The sequence below is a fragment of the Lissotriton helveticus genome, chromosome 7, assembly GCF_964261635.1.
Source record: "Lissotriton helveticus chromosome 7, aLisHel1.1, whole genome shotgun sequence".
Classification (NCBI taxonomy): Eukaryota; Metazoa; Chordata; class Amphibia; order Caudata; family Salamandridae; genus Lissotriton; species Lissotriton helveticus.
In genome coordinates, this window is record NC_136068.1 from 1,577,032,144 (window position 1) to 1,577,044,762 (window position 12,619).

A 12,619-nucleotide genomic window follows, 5' to 3' on the forward strand; every position below is an offset into this window, starting at 1 on the left:
AGTGTTTCTAAAAATTCCAAGAAACTAACACTCCACGGCAGTATGCTATTCCGAACTGATGAGCGGGGGGGGGGGTGTCTACCTGACAGTCCCTACCGTCGCATTCAGTGATGCGTAAAGTTCAGAAGAGAAAAGAAAGTTGGATGATTATATGTCAGGCAACCCTCTCACACTATGCTCACATAATCTGGCCCCCAGATCCGGCTAGATCAATCTTTAAGGCCTTCTGAACCACCTCGAACTCATCTCCAGGAGGAAGGGGGAACACTACCTACAGCGTATGCAAGGGTGGCAACACCTCGTATTCCCACTCAAGTTTCAATAAGAAATCCACCTGAGGGCTCCCTTTTAGGTCCCAATGGCCAAGCCCTGGCAGTCTTAGTCACCTAAGGTTCGTTGCATTCCGTAATGCATAAATTCAGAAGAGAAGAGTTGGGCGTTCATCAGTTAACCATATGGCGCCCCCCCCCCCCTAGTATTGAGCAACATTCGACCTTCAATACAAGTTCAATGTATGTCACCTGCGTCAATCAGCGTGAACTAGCTGTAGGAAAAAACAAGGTATAATGTGCAACGCACCCCCCCCCATGGAATGAGCAATAATTCACATATCAATACACGGGCCATCCCGAGCTCTGGGCCCGTCCCAGCTAGTAGGTGAAGAAAGCAAAAACAAACACAGGGACTCGTTGCCTGTATGTGTGCTCACTTCTCGTTAGTGGAGAAGTTATGGCATGACGTCATGGCCTATGAGCCTTTACCAGCTAACAACCTTTGAAAACCTTATCGGTATGATGTTACTTGTTGTTGTATCATATATGTGGATGCAATGCCAGAAACCTCAAAAACACAATTTAAGGCAGCACACCATGCTAAGCCCAAATGAAGGAATATAGGCAGATGCATGGGTATCTCATTATTGCTATGGTTACCGTATTACAGATAAAAGGCATCGACAGTGTACTGACCAATGATGTAATTCAAGCTCATGGAGGCGCATCCGAAAAATTGAAAGTACATACTCTACTTGCGTGGTCGTGGACCGCATCTGCCGCAAAGAGTGACACCACTGAGCAGCGCAGCGCCCCATTAAGGTGATCCCAGCCAACAAGTATGGTGTTGTATTGTCCCCAAAATTTACCTATATTGCACAGGCTATCGACATCGCTGCAAGATTCATTGTTTACATGCAACCTATGTATCTTCTAAATATCGTGGGCAAAACCACCCAATGCTAGTGTAAACTGCAGAGTCTGGCTAATGACCCGACATTTTCGTTTTAGAATACGGAATTACCCTTCTCATGTAATTTAGCACATTCTGGGGTCATTCCGCTACCTAAAGTTACCCAAGTTACGTCCAGCCCAAGCATGCACCTCGTGCAGGAAGAACAGAACCTGTGCAGGCCGCAGGTAACCGACACTGCCTCTTTGATGCATTCCACTGAAACAGCCACCTTTAAATCTGTTTCCTGAACATTGTCTGGTTACTCGTGTATCCAGTTAATTAGTCAACGGCCATTGGCTAAACCACTTCGACCACATATAATTGGCTACTGCAAACAGGTCTGTCCCTTTCGGAAACACTGGATTGGAATTGATGTTGAAATGTATAAGCATATGCCACGCGTTGACACTTTAGCGCTCAAGTGTTCGTATCGGCAACATATTTCCTTATTGAATAGGGCCCACGAGACAGAGGTGAAGACCCCCCCCTCACAGGCCGGATGATCGGATGTGCCTACCCCACTCCGTGCCTCAGCAACAAAAAAAAAACAAAAAAAAAAAACTGTGTGTGCAGAGTACCCCGAGGCAGTTAGGGATTATAGCTTAAAACGTAATCTATCGAGCCCATTGTGTTATTATAATTACTGATTTACTAGACCGAAAGGGGAGCACATGACTCCGTTCTTTATCGGGACTTTACCAGAATAAATTACACTCTTCACACTGACCACAAAGAGGAGCTTGGGGATCAATTGAACCTTTCTATGCTATGGGCTATAGTTATCCTCGTTTTATTTCATACTTCACTGCTCGACCTTCAGTCAATTTAAACCGATTTTAGTAAGAATTATCGTACTCTTGCTCATACCATGTTCCCCATTCTTAACATTGTACAATAGACCTGTTTTGCCTGGATTCCATTTACCCTGTATCCAAAAGAGATCGGTAAATTTGCATACAACATATATAAAGGGGAATCAGTTCGGTCAGTGATTATCTTAGAATTCTAGCATACCAATGCCCAATGCTGAATATGGATTTATATTCTATTATAATGTATAGGGTCCAAACCAAACATGTATTACTGTAAAACGATCGAAAACATTGCTTTGTGTAATAAGATACGTCAGGTGTCGAATTTTAAATGTGAGGCTTGCTGCAAAGCCTGCAGAAGCCATCCAAAGAAGGCACACGTTATCAAGTCCTGACATGAGAAGAATTGAACCCTCTAGGGGATACCAAACATCCCGTTAAAATATTCAGGAACACAAAATTACGGGTTTCAAGATGCAAGCGGCGCGTGGATGTCCAGGTCCCTACCCCTTCCGCAAATGTGCGTGCAAAGTGCAGGGGAGCGCCATCACTCAGGGCAGACACATCCACGAGGCACACAGAAGTATGTTCCCCTCCCCCGTTCCACCCTCTACCCCTGCTGACCAAAGAGACCCAGAAACGAAGCCACCAAACCAGCAAACAGACACACATCTATGCAAATGCAATATACTCCACCACAGCTATGTATCAGAGCAAGACGCCCACACACAGTCACTGAAAAACAACAGTAGGCCAACAAGACTGCCCGGTGATTCCATTCATGATGGCAAGGCTGCTCCGCTCCGTGCAAGCATCGCTCGTCCATGTCCAAACGCATGCGCATACTGTCTGAAACACTCTGCGATGTAAAAAATGAAGCCAATAGCAAGCCTACGTTTTTGCTGCTTACCACACGTCCCCCGACGAAAGGGGAAAACATCTGCTGCTCTCCTGGGCTTCGTTCCTGGAAGCGCTGCGCAGCTCCCGACCTCTCCTGGGCTCTCTCTCGGACCTTTCCTGCGCCGCACGTCCCGCTCCGGCTGCCCATCACTTGCGAAAGTTCCACGCTGGCCACATCCTGCGAAGCTCCGCTGCCCCGATGGCAAAAACCTGCAGGGAGAAAAAATGAAGAAAATTACACGGCCCCACGGTGGGGCGAGGAGCTAGCCTGGGAGCGCGGGCACAAAGAGGCCGCTTCCCGCGCTCCCCAGGCTTTTAACCATTTCGCCGCCGCGGCCCCGCCCCCTCGCCCCGGAAGCGCACAACTACTTCCGGGGCGAGGGCGCGGGGCAAGCGGCCCCGAAAGGGACGGGGTGTGGGAGGGTCCGGGCCCCGCCATGCTTGCGTGGGGGCCTATTGGCCCCCCCTTGTATGATCCGGTGGCACTGGCGCAAGCAAAGGAAAATTGTCTCTTTGACTGCTCCTGTAAAATAGAGCAGTTACCAGGTTTCGGGAGCCCCTCGTGGCTCTGGACCCCGGCGCCACTGCAACTGTTGCACCAGTGGTAGCGTAGGTAGCTACTCCCGGGAAGTGGTTGTCTTTAGCAACGCAGGCCTGCGCACAACGTCGCCCTTTTCCGTGTGAAACCGAAGGCCTCACGGCGACTGCTCCTGGGGTAGTAAAATAGAGCAGTTGCCAGGGTTCGTGAGCCCCTCAGGGCTCTGGACTCCTGGCGCCACTGCACCTGCTGCACCAGCGGTAGCTGCGCAACTGTTCCTGGTTACCAACCCACGGCCTGTGAGTTACTGTAAAGATCCGTAGGCCACGTACTGCTCCCGGGAAGAAGTTGTCTTTAGCAACGCAGGCCTGCGCACAACGTCGTCTTTTCCGTGTGAAACCGAAGGCCTCACGGCGACTGCTCCTGGGGTAGTAAAATAGAGCAGTTACCAGGGTTCGGGAGCCCCTCAGGGCTCTGGACCCCGGCGCCACTGCACCTGCTGCACCAGTGGTAGCTGCGCCACTGTTCCTGGTTACCAACCCACGGCCTGTGAGTTACTGTAAAGATCCGTAGGCCGCTGCTCCCGGGAAGAAGTTGTCTTTAGCAACGCAGGCCTGCGCACAACGTCGTCTTTTTCTGTGTGAAACCGAAGGCCTCGCGGCGCCTGGCGTAGAGCGCGCGCCTCTGCGGGGCCCCAGAGGACCTTCTCTGGGAGGTGCCTATGGCGACAGGTGGAAGCGGGCGTGGCACTTCGTGCCCGCTTGGGGCATTCTGCTGTTTGTTTGTGAGAGAGACGCTCTAGCCCGCATTGAAGGGTCGGACTCGCCTGCTGTGGTTGTGGCGCTCTGAGCACTTGCTCGGCCTGCCCTCGAAGGTCGGCGTGGGACCCCCGGCGCCGGCAGCGAGGTGAGTGTTGAGAGAGATCCGGGCTGAGAGACCCTGGGGGGCGGCCTGGCAGTGTTCGCAAGGAAATCCAGTCAAATGAATGATTCTATATACTAATCCTCTTGGCGGTGTCCACAGACAAAACGGCGTATAAAATCCCCACATGATTATTGTTATTATCATATAGAAGGCATGCGGGGAAGATACCACAAAAAAGTAATAAGTCGAAAAGAAACGTAATAAGGCGAACCACTTCGCTAGGTGACTTGTGTGAAGTATCCTGTAGAAAAGGAAATCCATTGAAAGCCGGAAGGGCTGGGATGAAGTAAATGAAACAAATCTGCTTGGAAGGCAGCAATGCACCAGTAACGGGTTGTAGAAGGGGCTAACCCCGCACATTTCAATGAGGACTGAGATGAAGCCCCACTAAATGTTTGTGATGACCGTGGTGGTATTACCCCATCACCTCACCGTGTGCAGGATTGCATCACCAACAGCGGGCAGATGAGCAGATTCACTGGTGGTTGGGATATTGGTTAATATGTTTGCTGTGAAGGATGCTAAATGTCCAATAATTGACTACTGGTCCTGATTACGAACCATCTATTGACTATGGATGATGCTAATGCCCCAATAATTGTGCGTTTGGAGATTAAGGACCACTAATTAAATTGATGTTTTTTAGTGCCCCATTGTCTGATTCGACAACGTTTAAAACATAAGTAAAAACGATCTACATTGCATCACAAGCATAAAAAAAAACGACCCGTGGTAATGACAGAAAACTCAATACCTGACTGTGGGTGGGGCTACAGTTCTGATAACCGACTTCAATTGTTGACTAGATGGTGCTAAAGCTCCAGTAATTACCTGTGGTTTGGGCTAAGGTTCTAATCATTTACTTTGTAAAACACACCTAATGGATTATGGGCTGATTTTTTTTTTGCTGTATCCATCGTGGGTTGTGTAAAGTATCATTAACGGTGGGTGGGAGTTTACTTCAAATGACTGACTGACGTCGGGTAGGCCTGTAACCTGAATAAACATCTGGAATTGGTACTAAGGACTCACCAGTGCACTGTACAGTGTAGCTAAAGCTGATTGTGAACAAAGTCAGGCCCACCAACCACACTGTGGTTGGGAAGCTCCCCAAATAATTGACTAGTGCATTGCTACATTTCGACGATGTTACTGTGGATGAGCAGACTGCACATGCTTCTAACACCGCCATAAACAAATCTGGAGAAGCTAAATCGCTAATAAATATTCATGATTATTTTCATTTTTGTGACCAATCAGTTATTGAGGACTTAAGCCCTGCCAACAACATGTTAACAACCGAACAGTCGGTTATTAAGCTTTCAGCCACACCTCTAGAAGGATGGCTACACCCTCATAACTAACTAACCTTAAGAACTGGTTGAACGTGGATAGTAAATCAATCAATCAAATGATACTTGTGAAGTGCATCTCATCACCCGTAAGGCTATCCAGGCACTGAGATAATGGGTTAGTCGAAAAGCCAGGTCTTGATCTTCTTCCTGAAGTCCGTCAGCGTGGGATATGTTTGGAGGTGGAGGGCGTTCCATGTCTTGGCTACGAGGTGGGAGAAGGAGCACCCTCTGCTGTGGCTATGGTGAGTGCGCAGTGTCTGTGCCAGGGCGAGGATGGCATGTCAGTAGGTTGAATTGGCATCTTTTATGGTTGGGAGCCAGTGGAGCGCCCTTAGGTGCTGGGTAATGTGCGTCCATTTGGACAGGGTGAGGATTAGTCTGGCCGCTGAGTTCTGTATAATCTGGAGCCTTCTCACACTTTCGCTGGTGGTACCTGCGTACATTGTGTTGCCATAGTCGAGATGGCTGGTGATTAGGGCTTGTATGTTTTCCTGTGCTTTTAGGAATCCATTTGTAGATACTTCGGAGCATGCTGAACGTGTGGAAGCAGGCCGAAGAGCCCCTGATAATCTGTTGTTTCATGGTGAGTTTGCTGTCCAAGATGATGCCGAGGTTGCAGGCGTGGTCATTAAGTGCGGGGGTGGGTCTGAGTTCCACAGGCCACCAGTTGTCGTTCCAGAGGGAGGGTATGTTGCCAAAGATCAGCCCTTCAGTCTTGTCCATGTTGACCTTCAGGCAGCAGTTCTTCATCCAGGCTGCAACATTCTTCCTGCAGTTGTGGAAGTTGTTCTTCACTGTGGGGTGGTCTGCTGAGATAGGGAGTACAATCTGGGTGTCGTCAGCATACAATATGATGATGTGGGTTCTGACGATGTCGGCTAGCAGCATCATGTAGATGTTGAAGAGGGTGGCGCTGAGGGATGAACCTTAAGGGACGCTGCAGATGGTGCTCTTGAGTTGCGAGGTGAAGGGGGATACAGAGTTTCTGTGTTTGCTCGTGAGGAATGATGCCATCCATCTGAGTGCTTCTTCTTTGACTCCAATTTGGTCCAGTCACTTGATTAGTGTGTGGTGGGAGATGGTGTTGAATGCTGCAGAGAGGTCCAGAGGGATCAGGGCAGCCGAATCTTGTCTGTCTAGTAGGGTGCAGAGGTCGTCTGTGGCAGCAATCATGGTGGTCTTGGTTCTGTAGATAATGGCTGGGAGAATGGGCGCACACAACTAAAGTACATCACAGGTCAAGTGTAATTGTTCACTCTTATTTGGTTAATGTCCAATATTATCTGGTGCTCAGGAGGAGCAAGAGCCATCTATTCTTCCCCAGCTGGAAAGAATCTTAACATCAGTGGAGGGCTTCTCCAGGCGCACGCAAGTCCAAAGGTTGAGGTTATGGTTTTAACAGTTCTTTATTGGTTTTCCATTATTCCAAAATTCCCCCTTTTCCAACATGTTTAGTCTATTGCTTTTACAGTCACAGCTGACTTCACCAGGGCTGATTCCATGTATCTGTGACTGGTGTGTGTTTTGAGTACAGTAAATCTAAAACCATGTAATCTGCAACAATAATCTTGAGTCGCCCCATTCATTTGTGTGGAGTATGGGATTCTATGTGTTGGATTATGTCTAGTGATTGTTTGTATCAGTAGTCGAGGCTCGAAAAATCCTAAAAATGGTCCTAGTCCTGCAGGTCTAGTTCTCTGAAAAATCTCCTTGACCTAACTGCAATCTACTTGACCTCAATCTCTGAAAGCGGAGCAAATGTGACAAGATAACAAGATTTAAAAGCATCTTTATTGCTCAATCACTTTGTGAGTCATAATAACGCCTTTCAATCTTGTTATCTTGTCACATTTGCTCAGTTTTCAGAGACAGAGGACAAAAGTTAGTTTGTCTTCCTACTCACCAGAAAGGGCGAGTAAGACCTAAAAATAGCTCGCCCTCATTACATTTACCTCGCAGATACGAGCAGTCGAGTGGATTTTTCAAGCACTGGTAGTGGACATATCTCTTGGCACGACAGGTCCCGTAGTGTGATCGGGCGTCATGGCGTTCTCCAGATTCGGATTTACAGTGCTCAAAACAGCGATTCACTAAATCTGGGCGACGCGGTTGGCGGCACGCATATCAAAGAAAGAGCTGCCTGCACGACTTGTTTATATAGAACGTATTCAGCACATGCTGCAAGATGTAGTGGACCAGCAGCTCGTCCATTTTACTAGGATCATCTTCAGTCAGCTTAAAGTTTTAGAAGTGATAAGAGAGGAGCTACGCGTCGAGCAAGATGGCAGCATAGGACCTCGGCTCCGCGTAGCTAGCCCCCCCCAGCTGGATGATCCTGACAGCTCTCCTGTGACTGCGGTGTGCCTCCCGGTTCCCGAGTCGCCGCTGACGACTCGGCTGCTACTCCGGTCCCGCTGCGGTGTCCGTGGTCGGAGCTGTGACTTGTGAAAGTTGTGGCCTTGAGACCCGACGATCCTGGGGACTCGAGTGAAATTGGTGGCCGTCCCATAATACAATACCAACCGGAGTGACCGGAAGTGCCCGGCCCGACTTACATGGAAAGTCCAAGCCAGGAATTTTTCTGGCAGGAGCAGCTGCCCGCTGACGCTGTGCAGACACAACATTCAACCTCCGGTCCCGCTGTGACATCGGGGACCGGAGCTGGCCAGCGGTGCGGCGACACCTGTGAGCGGGTGAAACAGGCCCAGAACTGCGGCAGGCAACAAGGCGGCGGTGGATGCGCTATGAAGCGAGAGGCTGGCCCCGCGGTGACGCTGGGGGCCGGAGCGGAGGAGCGGTGGTGCCCCGGAGCGTGAGAAGCAAGCCCAGAATTTCTGCATGTGGCAAAGAACCGTTGGATGCACTGTGGATCGAGCGGCCGAGGGTCCCCGGATTGACTGCCGCGGGGGTCTGCCTGCTATCGGTGGGGTGGGGGGTGTTGTGACTGCATATATCTTCCCCCACCGTCCCCCTCCCTCCTTCAATGCCGACTGCAATACCTCTGGAGCGGTGTGCATACTGGCGAGGTGTGTTGCGGGCCGGTCTGCTTGGGGACGCCGGCTGCAGGCGAGTTTCGCCGTGGGTGCCCCGGGGGTTGCTGATTGCTGTGGCGGAGTCTGGCAGGCCCGGTTGAGTTCTAACTACAGTAGCAGCCGGCGCCCAAGAATACTGCTGCGTTCTCCCCCTGTGGATATATTGGCTGTCCCGTGTGGGGGCCGCTTGGAGTTGGACCGGTCGGGGCTCTGGAGTCTTGGAGAAATATGCTCCGCTCAACCCAGCTGCGGAGCGACAGATGCTGGTAGACGCGCTATTGCCCCTATTAATGCAGACAAACAATAGCGGTTGCCACCGGGACTGGCGTGGGACTTCAATCTTGTCATGAATTGTGCAATACACGGGACTGATCTCTTTATAACTGTTTATCAGATTGTCTGGTGTCGGCCCATGCCACGGGGCAAATCGACGACCTACGTGGCATAGATCTGAGTGGGTGCTGACGTGACTGTTCTCGCCACTGGGTGATTAACATGGCAGCCAGGGGAGATCCGGATAAGTCGCAGAACAGGTCCTCGAGGGGGCCTAAACCGGTCCAGTCCAATAAATTAGACAGATATACCCTGCCAAAGGGATCACCGGGAGAGGTGAAACGGACCCTGGCACTGACTGGAGAATCCTCGGTCGCACCGGCGGAACTAACATTATCGGATGTGATGGCTGCCATCGAGGGTGTGCAGTCTTCGTTGGGACATAAGATGGGGTCTCTAGATGCCAAGCTGGACACAGTCACAATAGAAGTAAATCTTATCCGTGCGGACCTCGCCAAAGCAAATGAGAAAGTCAAATCCTTGGACATAAAGCCCACCAGCTAGGTGGATGACATGGCGCTACTCCAACAGGAGGTACGTGATCTTAAGGCTTCTCGGGTTTTGATGGGTAGAAAGCTGGACGATTTTGAAGGGAGGGCCAGACGGAATAACGTATTGATCCTAGGGGTCCCTGAGAAGGCAGAAGATCCGTCACCGGACTTATTTGTCGAGGACATTATCCTTAATCATCTTAAACCCAAGGGACTGGGAAATTTCTTTACTGTTGAACGAGGTAATAGAGTGCCAGGGGGTAGACCCAAGCCCGGCGCCCCTCCCCGCCCGATATTCGCGAGGGTCCTGAATTTTAGAGATCGTGATGCGATACTGCAGGCGGCCCGTGAAAATGGACCCCTTCAATTTGAGAATGCCTCGCTCTCCTTCTTTCCAGACTTTACACAACTTGTGCAGAAATAACGCCAAAGTTTCCTGCCGGTGAAGAAGAAACTGAGAGACAAGGGTTTGCGGTACAGAATTATGTTCCCGGCGCGATTAAGAGTGGAGGTGAGGGGGAAGACTTGGTTCTTCGATAATCCTGAAGTTGCAGCGGACTGGATTGATTGTTTTCACTCCCCTGAGTCTGATGGACAAAATCAGGGGGCGGAAGATGGCCAGTAGGTGGGAGAGCGCGACAGGAGGGTGGACATGAGATATTGAGACAGCGAACACTCGGAGATGGCCCCATGGTGATATAACGATATTGGTGCTGTGGAATGGGGGGCCGGGGGTTAGCCTTGGAGAGCGGGATTGATGTTTGGTTTTGAGCTGGGGGGGCGTGCTACATCGATTCTCCTCCCCATTACTATATTTAGTTAAAGAGTTGATTTTGAGTTTGGGGCGACAGGCACACTGCCAGTTGGGGTTGGGCGTACGCCATAAGCAGGGGTGCAGGGAGGTTGGGGGGGAATTGGGGACCGGGAAGTTTATTTTGTGTGGGGGTTTGTTTGAGTTTTATTGTTTTTTGCATCGGGTGACAGGATTGCAACTGGACGCTTGTGGTGTGGGGTGAATGTCATGTATTAGTCAGGAATCGGGAATACGGGTGTTGAGCTGGAATGTCAATGGTCTGGGGGACAAGATAAAGAGGGGTATGGTGAACCAACTAATCAGAAGACACTCCCCAGAAGTCGTATTGCTACAAGAGACACACCTTGTTGGGAACCGATGCATGGTCCTCCATAAAGGGGGATATAAACTTGTGGCACATGCTGGGTTTACGTCTGGATCTAGGAGGGTGGGTATCCTGACAAAGAATTCCTTTCCGCTGGATGTTCAGGCCACCTGGTCAGACCAGAGAGGTAGATATGTGGGTGTTTCGGGACGTCTGGCGGGGAAGGCGGTCACATTTATGTCGGTCTGCGTACCGCCCGGCCTCCAGTCAGATACTTTTAGAGATTTAAGTGCCTTTTTCCTGACATTTCCTGTGGGGCTATTGGTATTGGGAGGAGATTTTAATGCAGTACTTGGCAGGGAAGTGGACCGCTATCCGCTGCGGGTTCTTCCCCCGTCGCAAAGGTGGCTTCCTGATTTTCTTGAAACGCTGGCGTTGACCGATAGTTGGAGGTTACGCAACCCACACCAGACGTGCTTTACCCATGTGTCTGCCACGCATAATAGTATGTCAAGGTTAGACTACGTACTGATACCAGCTGAGCTCGCGGGCACGGTTAGAGAAGGGAGATACCTTGGCAGGGGCATTTCTGACCATTCTCCGGTGTGGTTAAAGGTCGAGATGGGGCAACCAGCGGTGAGAAGTGTTGCTGCTATTGCGGCATGGCACCTGAAAGACCCGGCCACTAGAAAGGAGATACTCCAGATTTCGGAGCGCTATTTCCATGAGAACGTGGGTGCGGTTGATTCGGCGCAGTCGGTGTGGGAGGCGTATAAAGTGGTGCTGAGGGGAGAAGTTCTCTCCTTGGTTGCAGGTAAGAAAAAGAAACATCAGGCAGAGGTGAATAGGGTGGAAGCGGAGGTGATACAGTTAGAGAAACGTGTGGTTGAGTCTGCTGATCTGGGAGATTTACATACACTACAGTTAAAACAAGAGGAATATCGAAACCTCTCCAGGGAGAGAGCGATCTCCCAAGACGGTGCTCTACAGAGTCGGATCTATGAGCACGGAGACAAGGCTGGTAAACTGATTGCTTGGTTGGAACGTGGGGAGTGGGCCTCGAGGCTAGTGTCGAAGATAGAGGGGTCGGGATCTAATAGAGTCACGGATCCGCAGGCAGTTACAGATGTGTTCTCAGCATATTTTAAGGAAGTGTATACCTCGGGTGGTAGATTCACGGAGGTTGACAATGGTGAAATGCTTAAAGATATCGGCATGCCGAGTCTCTCAGAAGATGATAGGGACTATCTCGACTCTACTTTCATAGACGATGAAGTCGCACAGGCGATTAAAGGCATAAAATCTGGGAAAGCAACTAAATGATATTCCGATAGAAATATATAAATTGAATGCCCATAAAATCGCTCCATTTCTCCGAGCCATGTTCCCAGAAAGTAGGGAGTCTGGACGGCTTCCGTACAACCAACGGGTGTCAAATATTGTGGTAATTCACAAGACCGGCAAGGTTAAGATATCTCCTTCCTCCTTTAGGCCATCTCCCTTCTCAATGCTGAGCCAAAGATTTTGGCAAAATTACTTGCCACTAGATTGGTCAAAGTCATAACGACCCTGGTACACCCCGACCAATCAGGCTTTATGCCGTGTAGGAACACAGCCCTGATTCTGCGGAGACTGCATGGGATCCTGGATGGTTCCCCGAAGATACTGGAGCCGGCTGTCTTGGTATCCTTGGATGCTACTATGGCATTTGATAGGGTCGAATGGGCATACTTATTTGCTGTTTTGGCCAAGTTGGGCTTTGGGCCGGAGTTTATTGGATGGGTTCGATTGCTCTATGCTGATCCCCTGGCCAGAGTGATAGCCAATAATTGTAAGTCTGCTGATTTTTCCCTCGGAAGAGGTACAAGTCAGGGATGTCCGCTGTCCCC

The 12,619-nt window shown here is 50.2% G+C and overlaps 1 protein-coding gene across 9 annotated transcripts in view; it reads left to right on the plus strand.

The window, feature by feature from the left end:
• The first annotated feature begins 4,208 nt into the window (after positions 1-4,208).
• Positions 4,209-12,619, plus strand: part of GFY (golgi associated olfactory signaling regulator) — a 242,513-nt gene continuing 234,102 nt past the window's right edge. For 3 of the 9 annotated variants that reach the window (XM_078650972.1, XM_078650971.1, XM_078650974.1), the window contains exon 1: positions 4,215-4,383. The gene's annotated coding sequence lies outside the window, so the exon portion shown is untranslated. Of the gene's footprint in view, positions 4,384-12,619 lie in introns of all 9 variants that reach the window. The other 6 variants (XM_078650969.1, XM_078650970.1, XM_078650975.1 and 3 more) reach the window with 4 other exon arrangements.